The 17508-nt window shown below is 49.1% G+C and overlaps 1 long non-coding RNA gene across 1 annotated transcript; it reads right to left on the bottom strand.

The window, feature by feature from the left end:
- Window positions 1-388: 388 nt before the first annotated feature.
- On the bottom strand, window positions 389-2695 carry LOC111768158 (uncharacterized). The gene is made up of 3 exons (XR_002800324.2): window positions 2565-2695; window positions 2161-2311; window positions 389-1671 (listed from the first exon to the last, which is right to left on the bottom strand). It is a non-coding gene; the product is annotated as an uncharacterized lncRNA (long non-coding RNA).
- Between the last annotated feature and the right edge of the window lie 14813 nt (window positions 2696-17508).

Genomic DNA, 17508 nt, shown 5'->3' with positions numbered 1-17508 from the left:
GATGGATGGATAGATAGAAAGATAGATAGAAAGATCACAGATAGATAGATAGAGAGATAGAGAGATAGATAGATAGACAGACAGACTGGCATACCTTCTCTAGTCCTGCCCACTGAAAGAACCTGGGATCACTCAACACCCCAAAAGCAATGAGCGCACCCATCATCTGGAGTTTGGCTTTTGAACGTTATTCTCCATGGAAAGGAGCCCACATTCCTTGGAGAAATAACTGATGCAGGGCTCGGGCAGAGAACGTCCAGAGCAGCAGCAGCCTCCATGCTAAAGGGATTCAGGCTTGACCGTGCTTATCAGCTGAAGATGTGCCCCCCGAAACCGGGGGGTTAGAAGGACCCTTGCCCTTGAAGCTTAAAGCACTCCGTTAGATTCATTAATTTAAAGCTGACATTTTATTACTGTAACAAATCAAATAACATATAGAAAAGGAATACTCCCCCTAACTCCTCCACCCGCACCCCCACCCCCCGGGCCTGCTAGGGGACGAAGGTGGCACTGGACCCTGTGCTGTTCACACTAACTCGCAAACATGTGTAAGTTTGAGTTTGGCGTTGTTTTTAAAAGCTGGGTAATACCATATAATCTTGTTTACAACTAGGTTTTCCACTTCGGAGTATATGGTAGGTCAACCACCCCGGTCAACAGAAACCCATCTAAATTCTTTCCCTGAGAGATAGGACATCTCATTGCGCACACATACCAGCTTCTGTTCAAACACCCCACCCAAAGGGGTTTTCAGGGAGTTCTCGTTTCCCATCCCAAACACAATAAACAGTATTTCACACTGAAGAAAAGAGAGGAAGAGCTAAAGAAACCCAGAACTCAGTTGGAAGATGGGCTCTGTGAGGAAATATTTTCAAACTTTTTATATCCTTAAGGAAGAACGACTTGAGGGTTCTAAATCCATGAAAGCTTATATGTCAATAAATAGCTGTCCTTGTATTCAAGGGAAAACTCAGGCCATTCTCTTCAACTGCAGAAAACAGGACTCCTGCTGGACTCGAGGAGGAACCCTAGACGATGGGATCCTGGAATCCAGTCTGGCGTTGTGGCTCCTGCTGTCGCCAGCCATTCCCTATGCTCAAAACACAACCCCCACCCCCCTGCGCGAAAACGAAAAAACAAAGAAATCAGGGCAAAGCCCTCTGTCAGAGGCCCACAGGGGTAATCGTGCCCCCCACTCTGCTCTTCTCGCCAGAGGAGTGTGCGCTGCCGCTGTTTTGGTTCAGAGGGGCGAGCATCGCTCTCGGCCATCGCCTGTGGCTGGCACGCTCGCTCTTCCAATAAACAGCCCAGCTGCTTTCCTTCCCATTTGTCTCACTCCCACCCAGTGTAAAATTTTAAACGGCACAAATAATGGGCGGCCGTGCCCCGGCAGGCTAGTTTTGAAGGCGGCAACACAGAGCTGTGGAAAGAATTCCAGATGCTGTTTCTGGGAGCAGAGGTGTGGTGGTCCCAGCTCTGCCTCAAGCTGTGCATGGCCCTTTGGGGTCCCTCACCCCTGGGGGCCTCAGACTTCTCGCCTGTAACCAGCCTGGAGGCCCTCGCACGGTTGCCGGGAGGATGACTTGACGTAACATCTGCGGGCTCCATCGCTCTTCCCCATGGCCTGAGCTGCAGTGGGTGGGCCAGGTAGCACAGTGGAGGGGACGGGCCCTGAGCGTGGGTGAGGATGGCATTGGAGGAGGCCAGCGAGGAGTCCAGGGGAGCAGATCGGGGTTGGGGGCAGGCAAGACTTGGGCCAAAGGTGGAGGACAGAGAAAGGGAGCGGGACTGAAGGGACCGTCAGAGCAGGTGGGGACATGAAGAGTGGGAGGGAAACCGATGCAGAGGCTGGAGTGCCTGGAGCTGGCTGTGTGGCTCAGCCATGCGGTCATCCCTGCCAGCCCCCTTCACCAGGCCAGTGCCCCACACCCCACACCTGAGCGGGGCTGCTCCGGGGCACAGCCCTGGCACACACAGTGTCACACCTGTCCTGAGACTTGCCCTTGGGCCGTGGGAGTCCATGGTTGCCCCTCCCCCTTCCTCCCCCCGACAGCACTTCAAAATGACTGTCCCATATGGGGCCCAAAAGGCTGGTCCCCGTGCCAGATGAATTTTGGGGAGACACCTTCAGTCTCTGGACTTTCACGTGGGGTAACAAACCCGAGTGTGTCCGAGCGTCTGTGGTCGGGTTGCCGGCACTGGAGATGAACCTCATCCTGGCTGACAGTCTTTGCCGCCCCCGACTCTCCTGTCCACGGGGAGGTCCACCGTTGTCATATTTACTGGGACATCCTCAGCATCTAGTAACGACCTGCACAATATTTTATTGAACTTTATTTTTTTCCTTTAAAAGCAATAAAGCATAAGTGATTCTTTCAGAGCATAATGTCAGCCATCACCATCTTTGGAAAGTTAAATATTTTAGGAATAAAAAGGGTCTTTCCGGCCCAAGTACTGGTGATGCCAAGTGTCGAGTGGAATGAGCCACAGTCCGGTTGCACATCTGGGACTGTGGGGCCGCCCGGACCCACCCGCCCACTTGTCACTTTGGAAGTTACACCCACCGTCCCACGAAGCGGGCACAACAGAGGAGTCAGGGGGACCGTGACCGGGTCACAGCTGTGACACATAACTGCCAGCTGAGGGGCCTTGACACCTCCCACTGCTCCCCCCAGGCCTCAGTTTCCTCACCTGTAAAGAGAAGGAGCTGTGGGTCCTTCTGAGGTCAAATGGTCAGTGACTTCATAATCAGATAATGGCAACATGGCTGCCACGACTCAAACCGGATTTTCACCCAAGGCGACGCATCCCAGTCTAGAGTGAGCCGAGAGGGGTCCTAGAGCAGCTCAGTGGAGCGGCACGGAATCTCACTGACCGACCCAGCACTCACCAGCCAGCGAGGCCGGCAGTTCTCACCCTGCAGGGGCACTGGCCAGACCCTCAGATTAACCGAGCGGTCACTTTTCCACTCTCCAGGAAATAACTTGCTCTTGGTTTCTTCCATGTTCTCCCTACGGTCCCCTCAGAGCACCCTGTGGCTGGTGAACCAGAATCAAAGAGGAAGCAGGAGAAGAAGTCTGCCACATCCTCAGGGTAAAGGCAGAAGAGAGGCCTGGCCTGTGACCAACGACGGTGGTGGCACCCAGGTCCCAGCAGTGACCAGTCTGAGTGTGACCAGTGCAGCCAAACAGGGCTGCCTGGGCCCTTTCCAAAACCAGCCAGTGGTATACACAGAACACAAAGGAATATTATACAGCTGCCAAAAGGAACAGAATTTTGATATGTGCTACAACATCGATGGACCTTGAACACATGGTGAGTGAAATGAGTCTGACGCAGAAAGACAAATGCCGCACGATTCCACTTATATGAGGGACTCAGAGTAGGCAGATGCGCTGAGACAGAAAGCAGAAGAGAGGTTGCCAGGGGCTGGGCTGGGGGAGGGGAGAGTTACTGTTTAAGGGGCACAGATAATGGGCACGGAGTTTATGCTCGGGTGATAAAAAGCTCTGACTAGAGATAATGATGATGGTTGTGCCACACTGGGAATATACACTTACAAATGCTTAAACTGAGAAATATCACGTTGTGCGTATTTTGCCACATTTAAAACAAACCAACCAACCAAGACCAACTTTATGGAACAGGCCCTTGGTCTTGGCACCAGAAATGAGGAGGGGGTGTGGAGGGAGAGCAGTTTGCTGGGGGAGGGGAAGCTTCCAGTCTGGGCTTATCACACGGTGGGGCGCAGAAACCTGGGCTGGGCAGGGCTTTGGGGAGACCTGGAGAAGGTGTGGGGCCCTGCCGTTCACCAAACGTGGCCTCTAGGGGCCCCCAGCACCGCTCTGGAGCCTGCGGCTCACCCACAAGGAGTCATCTTCAGCAGATTAGGCAAATGAGCAGCCCCAGCCTGTTCCTGTGCCACCAGCAGGTGACAAATGGTCATTAGTAAGGAGGAAAGCATGGTCCATTTGTCATCTCTGACATCAGCAGTCCAGAAGGCCCTGTTGACTGCGGGGTTCCCTTCCCGAGGGATGTGGCTGGCTACTCGCCAAGCCCGCCCTGGGATCTTTCAAAGCCGTTCAGTTCACACGGAGCGAGCACAGCCCGGGGGACTGCAGCAACATCATTTTAACACTTCATTACTTTGCTTCCTCATTCACAAGACAGCTGCATCCGATGCAATTTGTCATTTCATTAGGCAATAAATATTGAAATCAGCAAACAAACCAACGTGTGCAAGCACAGCTCAGCTGGCGGCAGCGAACTGAGCTGATGCAGAGGGCACGGCGCAGCAGGGCCACCCATCGACCTCACCCCTCACTTCTTCCTCAAAACCACACGTTCATGTCGCACCCTCCACCGCTGCCATCTCCAGCCACAAGTACACACTACTGGGTGATTTTGACACCATGCTGTCAGCCCTTTATTGTAAAGACACAGAAGCCCCTTTCTCAGGTCTCTGGCAGGCAACCCAGTCAGAAAACGGAATTGTTTCCCTGCCTCCCTGTTTGCAGGCCCCTGGCAATGCTCACCTGGCGCGGGACTTTGTAATGCTCCGAGTGTCTCCTGTGATGAGGGGAAGGCGGGATAGGACTGTGAGTGAGGAGAGAGCCTGGGGGATTCCGGACAAGGGGAGCATGATGATACCGGTGCAGCCGCGGAGGCTGAGCTGGGAAAGACAGCAGGATTGGAAGGGGCATGGTGGGAGACGGAAGGTCATTTCAGACCAGGGCAACAAGGAATGAGGCAAGGAGAACTGGGGCCTGGCCCGGGGGCAGCAAAGAGACCCGCTGACCAGAGCAGAGACACTGCTGGGGCCAGGTCGCCAGGAGAAGGCGGGCTGATGACACGGGGTCCTGGAGCTCTGCAGAGGACGGGACGGGCCCTGGCTGTGGAGGATAGCCCACTGGGCACCTCTCCAGACAGGCGGTCAGGAAAAGAGATGACCAAGGTCCACTTCCCACGCGGGACCTCTTCTAGCATCATCATCGTTAGGACCACACTTAGCACTCATGGTACACAAACCCCGTGCCACAGCATCCTCTCTCTCCCTCACACACACTCAGACACAACACTGACACAGATGCTCACACACTCTGATACTCAGCTCTGCTCCGTCTCTTGCAGCCAGTTGGGGTGACTGAGGCAGAAAGGGTACCAGGCAGCCCCTGTGGGGTTCCTGTAGGAGAAAGTGGGGATGGTGAATGGTAAGACCTGCCAGCGATCACATGCTCCGCCCACAGGCACGTCTATAAAGGGAAAGGGAAAAGCTGCATCGAACTGAGCATCCTGGATGGGAGGACAGGAAAACACCTGCGTGACATCCACCGAACACCTCCTTTGGGTGGGCATACACCTGTTATGGAGTTTAACTCTGAAACAGCCATATGAGGTACGCGCCTTTACCCCAGAGAGGTTAAGTCACCTGCCCAAGGTGACTCAGCCAGCAAGTGACACAGTTGAGACTGAAACCCAGATCTGCACCTTTTTTCCTTCCTCTCCAGCTGCCTCCCTTAGCAGAGTCAGGAAAGCCAGCAGAGCTTCTCTACAACCCACTGAGTCACAGACTGTCTTCTAAGCCTTTCAGACTCAGTGCTCCTTCCACTCCTCCACCCAAAGGCAGTACACAGATCTGGTAGTAGTCATTTACACTTTAGTGTAAATTTAAGTTCGAGTGCTACTTGTCCAAAGAGTAATTTGCACGTTACCCCTCCACTCTAAGGGATTCGGGGTCGGGGTGGGGGGTGGGCACAAACATGCAGTCCATCTCAGGAATGAAACTTGTTAAAGAAACCCGAGGTATAAGTGAGTAGCTGCAGGGAGACTAACATAGCAGCCTTGAACTCCTACTAGTGGAGAATCAAATGCTCATCTTAGACATCCAGTTACCCGTCCCCAGTCTTCGTCAGGCCATTGCCAATTCCTCTCAGCAATGACATAAATTCATCCATCACAAGATGAGACAAGTCATCCCAATGTCGTTTTAAACCTGTTTTTCTTTTTCTGAACTTTTTCTTTTACATATACACGAATAAATTTTTACAAAAATGCTTAGGTGGAAACGTATCCATCATCTCAGTCACACTGTAGTTTTATTGATCTTGCTTTTTATTTTTTTGGCTTTTGGCTCTCCCTCCCTCTTTCCCCACAACTGTGTCCTGTTGGTCTATTTCTCTGTAAAACCCAGACTAAGACAGATTTGAGAAGCCAGACAAATATACCCACAAACCCCAAGTGAAGAATTTAGCTCGTACGCATCCGTATTTTCTTCCATGCCCATAGAATCCTTTACAGACCAGGGCCCTGTCAGGAGCGAGGGTCAGGCAAGGATCAGGGTTTTTCTAAGTGAGGAGTCAAGGTCTGGCTCCCGATAACCTGGGAAATGCTCCCCTCACCGCCCCCCCCCCCACAAGGTGTGCCCGTCTCCCTTCTCCACTTACTCCAGTGCGCACACTTGCAGCTCCACCAAGAAGTCAGTCCTGGAACCTTAACTGAAAAGGTCCTGGGGCGCTGAACTGAAAGCATTCGGTCACCAAAATAGTGCTGCCGCTGACAGACGTAGCTGAGCAGCCTCCCGGGGTGGGGAGCACGGACAAACTCAGCCCTGGCGACACACAGATCAGCAATGACAGGGCAGGGGCTCAAGAAGACCCCAGCTCTGTGACCGAGAAAGCATCGTAAGCCCCATTGGAGAATGTGGATGTTTGTCTTACGAGGAAGACCAGACACGCGACCTGAACCTCAAGGTCAGTGGTTTTCCTGCAAAGCGAACTCAGGTACAAAGAAACAGCACAGTCAAGTCCACTATTTTGATGGGGGCAGGGAGGGAAATAAAACCTCAGGAAGATCCAAACTTTGTCAGTGTTTCCGCAAGCATGTGCTGCTTCGTGCGTTTCAGGTTGTCTTAGACACTCCTCCGATGGAGGTGATTTTTCCCAAGAAACTGTTCAAAGCATGTCTGATAAATTCAAGAGATGGTCATCATCATCATCATCATCAATTTTATATCCGTGAACAAACATTAGATAAATAGCCTTTGTACGTCAGTCTCTAGCCGATTTTTGCAGCTGTTGCTAAAGCACTAGGAGCATTTGGATTCCACTGAGCAAGAGGAAGGTGACTATTTATTGTGCATCCGCTGAGTTCCAGGCCTGGCGCTAATTAATTTACATCCTCATCTCATTTAATCCTTACAGCAACGATAAGAAGCGTGTACTTGAAATTTATCTTTATTTTAACGAATAAGGAATAGACTCAGAAAGTTCGTAACCTAATTGTTCAAGTCATGTGGCTGGCAAGTGGTGGCGTTTAAAGGTAGGTGTGTGGAAATGGGAAGCTGAGGTCCTTTAACGCCAGTGCCCACTGCCATCGCTTCAATATTTCCCATCATCTTCCCCTGACTTTCTAGGGCTCTGTCCATCTTTCAAAAGATAGACCGAAGTTCTACAGAAGTAAATGTTATCCCCCCAAAATAAAATGACAGTATTACCTTACCTATAACTCAGTAATAGTTCCCAGAGATTCCCAAGACATTACAATTTGTGGATGGGAACAGTACAGGTGGGTTTTGGTTAATTACCTTTCCATCTGACTTCAAAGTTCACTTCATAAGCAGTAGCTGTGACAAGCAGCAACTTCCTCCACCTGCACCCACGTCACGTTATAAACTGACCTTAATCAGAGCTTGCTTTCTGCTTAGCCTCGGGTTTCTTTCTACACCGTGTCGACCCTTTTGCACTGATTGTCTTAGCCCATTCGGGCTGCTGTAACCCAGATACCAGCGCCTGGGTGGCTTACAAACCACAGAACTTTATTTCTCACACTGCAGGCTGGGAAGTCCAAGATCAAGGCGCTAGAAGATGTGGTGTCTGGTGAGGACCTGCTTCCTGGTTCTTAGAAGGCCGTCTTTTCTCTGTAGCCTCCCATGGCAGAATGGGATTATAAGGACACTAATCCCATTCATGGGGGCTCCACCCTCATGACCTAAAGGCCTCCCAAAGGCCCCACCTGCCCATACCATCACACCTGGGCTTAGGATTTCAACATATGAATTTGGGGGAGACACACATTCAGTCTATAGCACTCATCAATGCCTCCAGGCTTTTGAATTATTTCTGCTAAGTGCTTACTCTCATGTTTAGATTGGATCTTCTTTTAATCTCTAAAAATTCTCCCAAGGTATCCGAGAGCTGTCAGTCATGCCTAGGCAAAGAACATTGTCTAAATTTATCAACTGCAATTTCAATTCATTTCCTCAAGACCCTTTTCAAAACTTGCTAATGAAGTTGCCAAATGTTAACATCAATTTCAGTTAGCCTGCTTAAAATCCAGAATTTTGTGCAAGAGTGCTCAATTTTTGAGAAAAAAGGTGCAAATATCAACCTGGATTGTCTTTTTCTGTGCAACTCTTGAAATGTGTGATGAATAGAGAGGCGTTTTGCTATTGACAAACCCCAAAGGTTCCCTTCTGTTTCTTTCTTTTTCCATTGCTCTATAGAAATTTCTGGATTCCACAATCGTAAAAAGATATCTTGGTATGCAGTGGGCCCCCAAAGTGGGCTGGCAGGTGTCAGCTATTAGACTGACGGGGCTGCCACGTTCACTCTGCATCTCCTTCGTCACTCTGCCCATCTTCTCCGGGCAGTTACACCTCACTTTACTAACACGTCTGGCACATCTCTCACTATCACCCTAGCAGCATTTTATTTTAAACTGTCCAGGCCCGGAAGAGCCTCTCAGATGGGTAATTAAGGAAATTACAAGCTCGTATTTTTTCCGTAATGGTTTTTCAGGACTGTAGAAGTGTCAGGCAGCCCCATAATAAATTCCACATTCCCAGGGCATCACTTTGACAATTACCAAAGAAATGAGTCCAATTTGCCGTGGCTTTCTTTGGAGCTGGATCTATAAGAAAGAGACGGGCACTCTGTTTCACACAGCAGACTCCCTGGTCCAAAAGCACCGGGCATGTGGAGCGGAGAGAATGCTAGCCTTTGAGGGGAGCAAGACGGAATTTCGAGGCTTAATGATAATTAATTCTAAAGCACATTTCCTCCCATATAATGACAGTGTGAACCTCTCTTTCTTAGAAAAATGCTGCAAAACTGGGCTTGGAACAGATGAGCTCTGCAGACACATCTTTATTTTCATAACAGAAATTACCCGGAAAACAAGATTTCCCCTCGCTTCTCTGTCCTTCTCCCTAAAACATCCCATTGGCTATAGTTTGACTGAAATAAAGTGAAATAAGTAATACTGCAAATTCCAACAAGTTCAACGTTACCATGTCTTTTCCTTGCTTGACTGCTGGGAACTGTGCCAACTTCCTCTCAACTTTTTTCAATTTTTTTAATTGTGGCCAAATACACATAACATAAAATTTACCATCTTAACCATTTTTAATGGTGCAGTTCAGTGATATTAAATACATTCATAATATTGTCCAACCATCACCACCATTCATCTCCAGACTCTTTTGATCTTATAAAACTGAAACTCTGTCCCCGTTAAACAATAATTCCTCATCTCACCCCCCACCGTGCCCACCAGCCCCTGGCAACCACCATTCTACTTTCTGTCTCTATGATTTTTGTGTGTGAATGTGTGAGGAAGAGTGGCCCTGAGCTAACATCTGTGCCAGTCTTCCCCTATTCTATGTGGGACGCCACTGCAGCATGGCTTGATGACCAGTGCTAGGTCCGTGCCCAGGATCCGAACTGGCAAACCTGGGGCCATCAAAGCAGAGCACACGAACCCAACTGCTACACCACCGGGCAAGCCCCGTCTCTGATTTTGACTGCTCTAAGTACCTCATGTAAGTGAAATCATACATTATTTGTCTTTTTGTGACTGACTTATTTCACTTAGCCTAATGCCCTCAAGGTTCATGCATGTCATAGCATATTGCAGAATTTCCTTCCTTTTTAAAGCTTAATAATAATATCTCATTGTATGTATATACCACATTTTGTTCAGCCATCATCTATTGATGAACACTTGGATTGCTTCCATGTTTTGGTTATTGTAAATAATGTTGCTATGAACATAGATGTATACTGTCAAAGCAAATAATCCATAACCAATCTATAAATCAAAATTGGGGTGAGTTTATTATGAGCCAGAGTGAGGATTATAACCCGGGAAGGCCTTAGAAGGTGTTCCAGAGAAGCATGGGTTTCAGTACAGTCTTATATCTTTTTAGAACACAGAACACACATTAAACACACCCAGGATACATTTTCATGAACATTTCAAAGAAGTATTCAGTTGCAAATTAGCAGGTCAACATGACCCCAAAGTCAGGGAAGGGACTAATCTGGGCGTTACCAATAAGGCGTCACCAATAGGGCGTAGGCGGGGAAGTCTGCATTCTCATCTTGAGAGAGTGCATTCTGTACTTCACTGGACAAGCAGATGTACAATGTATTTTGCTAGGCCGTAAGTCAGCCTTTTTAGTTCAAGCTGAATCAGTTTTAAACCCGAATAGTTACCCTATGTACTTGGATACGTGAAAATCCCTCGTCAATATCCATACAATGGGAAATTTTCATCCATAAAAAGGAATGAAGTCCTGACACGTGCTACAACATGGAAGACCTTGAAAACATTATGCTAAGATAAAGAAGCCAGAAACAGAAGGCCACATACTGTATAATTCCATTTATATGAAATGTTCAAACTAGGCAAATACATAGAGACAGAAAGGTTAGTGGCTGCTGGCGGCTGGGGGATGGGTAGTGCGGGAAGGACGGAGAATGACTGCTAATAGGTACAGAGTTTCTTTCTGGGGTAACGAAAATATTCTGAAATTAGGTAGTGGTGATGGTTGCCCAACTTTGTGAATACTATACTCAAAACCACTGACAGGAATGCTTGAAACAGGTGAATCTTATGGCGTGTATATTATAGTTCCATTTTTAAAACAGAAGCAGCCGTTGCTGCCTCCCGCAGCGCCATGCAGCTTGCACGGGCTGGGAGGAGCTCTCCTGGTGGAGCTGAGCCCAGGCTGAGAAGAACGGGGCATGTGCTGCGCTCCAGACTGCAGGCAAACAAGGATACGTTCCCTCAAATCTACATCTCGGGGAGAAAGAATCAGAACATGGGAGGGGCCCAAACAGACAATGGGCACCAGAGGCAAACTCAGCAGGTGATGGGTGAGGTGTCCCTGGAGCCTGGGGATGGGGAGAGGGAACGTGGCATCCTGACATGGCAGTCAGCACCCATGCCAGCAGAGCTGCCGAGCACACGTCCGGGAGAAAGCCAGGAGGTCATCCCAAGCCTGTGGAAGTTCATTCACACTGTGCAATAAGCAGATAGACAAAATCTGAAAAGTCAATCAATTAAATCCTGCTTGGAGGGTGTTGAGAAGAACTCCCTACTGTGGGGGATGGGAACTGGTCGCCCCGAAATGCGTTTCTTTGGCATAAGGATTATTTGGGGCTGGTTACTTTCAAAAACTGCAGACATGGGAGAAGCTCTGAAAACCACCCTTTGCAAGAAACATTCACATCGTTAAGGGAAACCTCCGTCTGTAAAGGTGTCTCCCTCTCTGTACCAGGAAGAGGGGGATGACCTTATCTCCAGGAACTTTTATCAATGCAGAAGGCAAGCGCTTAAATCTACCTAACCACCTTACTCTTGCTTACTGTGCTTTCCTGGTAATCTCCCATAACTGACTCCCCCCGCCCCCAACATCCTCCTTTGTCTTTAGCTGAAGATGATTTTTAAAGTGGCAGCTTTGGCCATTCTGGTGAGTTACCCAGTTTCCCTCAGCCTCTCCCATGTATACATGTTTTAAAGCTCTGTTTGATTTTCTCCCGTTCTTCTCTCTCCTGTGAATTTAATTCGTAGCCCAGCCAGAAGGACCCAGGGGGTAGAGGATGTGTCTTCCTCCCCTACAGGACTTAAAGGGGATCCTATAGTGAAACAGGCTGTATTGTACGTCAGAGAGTCACCCAATGATTCTTCTGTTGGATAAACTGAATTTTCATTACAGGGTTTATGGTATTCCCAGTTCTTCCTCGTGTAGTCATTTGAAGCAATGAACAACGGTTAAATGCACACTGAGTGCCAGATGGCATGCTTGTTCATTCGTTCACTCAATATCCACCGCCCCAGGGGCACACGACGTCAGACAGGCCCTGCCCTCCAAGAGCTCACCCCCTACCCGAATAACCACCGGGCGGTGACAACAAGCGCCAGTCACACTCTGGCTAAGCTGGTAGCTGGACATCTCCCGGTCTCAAAGGGCAGTTCCAGACCAGAAGCACTGGCATCACCCAGAGCCTCTGAGAAATCCAGCTCTCAAGTCCCACCTGAGCCCTGCCGAGTCAGAATCCGAAATTTAACAGGGTCCTGGGTGATTCCTACGGACGTTAAACTTTGAGAAGCCCTGGCCTAAACCTTCAGCTTCTGGTGGTAAAAGCGGCCTTCATTCCCTGTTTATTCTAATGCATAGAATAAGCAGCGCTTCTGGGTAACACACGGCAGATGGCAACCTAGCCGAGGTTCTGTCCTCTACAGAGAAAGGCAGTTCTCCAGTGAACTGCTTTCCTTTCCGTAGGGCTGTCAAGACCATGATTTGTGAAGACCTAACACTGAGTACTTAGTGCCAGGCTGGGAGCCAGGGGCTTTCCCGCGTGCTGTCTTCCGTAAGCCCCAAGCAGACCCTCTGAGCAGCTGCCGCCGGTCCATTTCCAGGTGGCTGCAAGTCCATGAACAAGCGGCAGCACTTGCTGGGTCTAATGGCACATTTGCAATTGAGGAGCCAGGAGAAAAGAAATTCAATTAAACCAACAGGTGATTATCCCTCATAATGGAAATGTTTCTTCTAAAACCCACCTAATTGGAATTTACCAACTGCACATTGCAGTGGGAGACGCAGACGGCAGTCTCCTTCCAGAACATCTTTAGGACACACGTGTCTGTCACTTCTGATGAGACCAAGAAGTGTGCTTTCCTCATTGTCTTCGTGAATAAACTTCGGCCTTATTTTCTGACCCACAAAGTTAACAACTACAGGGGTAATTCTTTCAGGTCCCCACATACGGCCTCCTCAGTCCAAAGTCGGGCAGAGCTGACCAGAACAATCCAGAGACAAAAAGCTATTCTCTCCAGCAGTGTCGGAGCGAGCTGGCTTTCAGACTGTATAGCTTCTTGGTTACCGAATTAGAGAAACTGTCATTGCTAACTGAGGAGAACCCACACGATTCCAAATCCCGCAGCCAAGGGGGAGAGCGTACACTCCCTTCCTGTTCCCATCTCCAACCCGACAGAGGGACGGAGCTGAATGATTCCAGGAAACTGGCTGGGGCGCTCTGGCCGCCTCCAGGCCTTCACGCCCGAGCTGGCGAAGATGCAGATGCGACACGGGCGGGCCCTCAGCCGGGTTGCTCCGCCCCATGGCTCCAAAGCCCCTGGCATCAGCCAGCGCTCGGCAGTCACAGCAACAGCTCGCAGAGCTCCAGAACCACTGGTGGGGAACGTCAGTGACATCAGGTGTCAGGGTCCATCCGAATAACCTGGACGACGTCTGAAAACAGATTCCTGGACCCCACACCAGAATTAGCAAATGCAAATACAGGACACCCAGTTACATTTGAATTTCAGATAAACAACAAATATTGTTTTAATATAAATCCGCCCCAAGTATTGCATGGATAGTCTTCACTATCTGTCTGAAATTCAAATTTACCTGGATATCCTGTAATTTATCTGGCAACCCAGCCCCAGGGTTTCTGAAACAGCAGGTCTTGTGTAGGGGTTGAAAATTTGCATTTCTAAGTTCCTGGGTGACGTTGATGCTGCTGGCCCGAGGGTGACACTTTGAGAACCACTGAGGAAGGTAATGTTATTATCCCTGTTTTATAGATGAGTAAAATGACGCACACGGAGGTTCAGCAACTTCTGCAGGAGCACTCAGCCACCACTGGGACCCGGCAGCCTGGCTCGGGACCTGCCCCTTAGCTACCATGCTCCTTTGCCCAAGGAGGAGCACTTGCTGGAAGAGATGCAGTGGCCTCCCCTGGCGGGCTGTCTCCTTACACACTTGCCCCACTAAATCTACCCTCCACACAAAGCCAGACGATTCTTGCAAAGCTCTAGTTGAATCACTTCATTCTTCTGCTCAAAACCCTGGAATGGCTCCCATCTTCCTCAAAATAAAGTCTATGTCCCTACTGTGTTCCTCAAGTCTATCTGATCTGGCCCTGGCTTCCTCTCTGATCTCACTCTGGTTCACTCTTCTCTAGGCACACTGGGCTTCTTGCTGCTCTGTGGGCACTCCAAGTGGACTCCTGCCTCAGGGCCTTTGCACTTACTGTTCCCTCTGCTTGAACACTCTTTCTCAATATATCCCCATTGCTTCCTCACTTCACTCATGTCACTTCAATCAATGCAATGTCACTTCATCAGAATCTTCCCCAGTCACTTTACCTAAGACAGTAATCTCCTTCATCGCTCTCTGTCCCCTTGCTGACTTGTATTCCTTTGTGGCACTTATCACCATCTGACATTTGACATGTAGTACGTACTTAGATATATACCTGTTTATTGTTTTTCTTGTTGGTCTCCACCCCTTGAAAAGTTAGCTCCAAGAAAACAAGTCATCTGTGTTATTCACTGCCTAGAAAAGAGGCTGGCAAAGAGTGTTATTATTTAAGAAAATTATTTTATTATTATTATTCAAGAAAAAATATCAAATGAACAAATAGGTTGTGTATGTCCATCCCATCGTCACCCAATCCTTTGTTGCCAAGGAATGGTGCCAACCTGCTGTACAAATAAAGTAGGAATTTTATGCAAAATCATCATTCAAAGCAGCTGTCAGAAATGTCTAAAAAACACTAACCATCACGTTAACTTGGCTCTGGGAAATAAACACAGAACTGAAACATTGAGTGGCATACACGACACTTCCAGCCCCACTTATGAAAAACCATCTTCTTATTACGCTACCGCTCGCTCAGAACTTAATGTGTTAACACCCATGGATTGTTCCCTAGCAGCAAGCCAACATTCAAGCAGAGGCCTGGAATTAAAACGTCTCTGCTTTTCTTTAGCCAAATGGTAGTTCTAATTATAGCATTCAGACTGGCGTGCATATTTATTTACTCATCTCTAGCCTTGGCTTATAATTAAGAGTTAGTGCATTCTCCCTCGGAAAATGGGTGACAAATTATTACAATGTGTTCCGGGGCTGTATATGATTAGAGTGGGGTGGTTAAGGAAGCTAGGGGTGTTATCCGTTTCTATAATTATGCCATCAACTTCCATCTAATGTGCGTGGCTGGGACCAGGAAATGAACTTGCTAGTCTAGATCCCGTGGGAAAAGGAAGCAGGTTCGCCTGTGAAAGCACAGAAGGGCAGAAGCCGGGAGCCCCCAGGTCTGGTCCTCACCCTACCGTAACTCGCTGCCCTAGCAGCCATTTAGCACCTAGCTGAGGGGTCATGACACCTTCATGGCGAGCCTTTATCTGGCCCCCAGGACAGCAGACAACAGGGACTCAGCAAATACTTGTAAAATGCAGGAAGTGTGTGAATAAATGAATTAATGAGAAGCACTCAGCTTCTCTTTGAGTTTTCATTTCCCACAGCGTGTCTCTTACTTACACTGCCCCACAGTGGCGGGATCCCTGTTAAAAGGCACAGGACTCAAATCCTGTACCCCTTGTCTAATCTCAGGCAGATCACTAACTCTCTCTGAGCCTCAGTTGGCCTATCTGTCAAATGGGATGTAATAACAATTACTGCATGTGGCTGTTGGGAAATTAAAGGAGGTGATGTATGGAAAGCATATGGCAGCAGTAGATGCTCACTACATGGTGGTTCTCTGGATTGACGTGGGGCCCTCCCCATTCTTTGTCTAACCAGGAGGTTGCTGAGTCTGCTCAGAGCCATTGGGGGACAGCAGTCAGCCTGGCTGGGCCATTCTGCTGCTGCCGGTCACTAGGGCCCATCGTCCTGCTCCTGCAAACTGTCTTTGTTCCTTCCTCACAGGTGTCCACCATCTCCTGGCCAGTGCTCAGCCAGCAATGGTGGCTCTTGTCGGCCCAGTGCCACATGACAGCAACCTTATTTTGTCCCTTACATCCTCTCCCCCACCTGCTCAGGGGCACACCTGCTCCCACAGTGGGGCACACCCCCTCCTCAAAGTGAGGCACACCCGCTCTCCACAGTGGGGCACACCCTCTCTCTGCAGTGGGACACACCCTCTCTCCTCAGTGGGGCACACCCTCTCTCCACAGTGGGGCACACCCTCTCTCCGCAGTGGGCACACCCTCTCTCCACAGTAGCCTCCAGAAAGCCCGTCCCCTGAAACTCAGGAGGGATTCTCCTGGCTCTAGGAAGGCCCTGCCCTGCTAAAATCATGGACTTCTTTCAGCAGGGGTCACAATAGCCAAGACATGGAAACAACCCAAGTGTCCCTCGGAGGAGGAAGGGATAAAGAAGATGTGATATATACACACAATGGAAAATTATCCCACTTAGAACAAAAAAAGAAGAAAACCCTGCCATTTGCAAGAACAAGGGAGAACTGGAGGGCATTACGTGAGAGAAATAAGCCAGACAGAGAAGGACAAACACTGCATGGTATCACTTACGTGCGGAATCTTGAGAAAAGACAAGCAGTCAAATGGGTAGAAACAGAGAGTAGTATGGTTGTTGCCAGGGCACTAGGGGCTGGGGAATGGGGAGAGGCTGCTCAGAGGCACAAACTTCCAGTTAGAAGATGAGTGAGTCCCCGGGAGGGAATGTGCAGCGTGTGGCCACAGCTAACGCCCCATGTTTACACTGAGAGTGGCTGTAAGAGGAGAGCTTCATGGTCCCACCACAGCAACAGCAACACGGTAACTCTGTGAGGGGAAGGGTGTTAACCAACCTCATTTTGCAGCATATAAGTGTATCAAACCATTGCATTGTACACCTTGAACTTACATGTTATTTGTCAATTATATCTCAGTAAAGCTGGGGTGGGGGGCATCGTGCACTTCTTCCAAGGCACAAAACGTTACGCTTCTACAGAAAGTCCTTAGCTGTGGGTCTTTCTCAGGACTTCTGTCTGCCAGAGAATTTTCCTGTGGCTCTGTTTTTCTCTACTGACACTGCCCTGTAGGAGGAGCACCGTTGGTCCGCATTCCCCGGGCTGGCGCTGAGGGACAGAGCCCCCTTGTGGCCGTGGGACTGACCACCCTGCCACACTGTTCTAGAAACACGAGTGGGCATGAGGACCAGGGTATAATGACCAGACGTCAGCCACCCACCCTCCCATCTCTCGTTTTCTGTGTTAAACCTCAGACACACACAGAATTCCCCCAAAGGCTGCCCTTTTTTGGCCCTGAACGTCAGTGTGCTGCAGGAAGAGCATTTCTGGATTGATTCCCGAATTTGATCTCCATTCGAGAGTGGGGAATTTTACAACCCCCCCATCTGGTTTATCACAACCATCCCAATAACAACAATGGGTGAAATCGATGTCATTGGGGCTTCATAGAAAAGTCTAGAAC

This window comes from Equus caballus, chromosome 15 (assembly GCF_041296265.1).
Source record: "Equus caballus isolate H_3958 breed thoroughbred chromosome 15, TB-T2T, whole genome shotgun sequence".
In the NCBI taxonomy this organism is placed as follows: Eukaryota; Metazoa; Chordata; class Mammalia; order Perissodactyla; family Equidae; genus Equus; species Equus caballus.
This window is presented reverse-complemented; position numbering and strand designations above follow the sequence as displayed.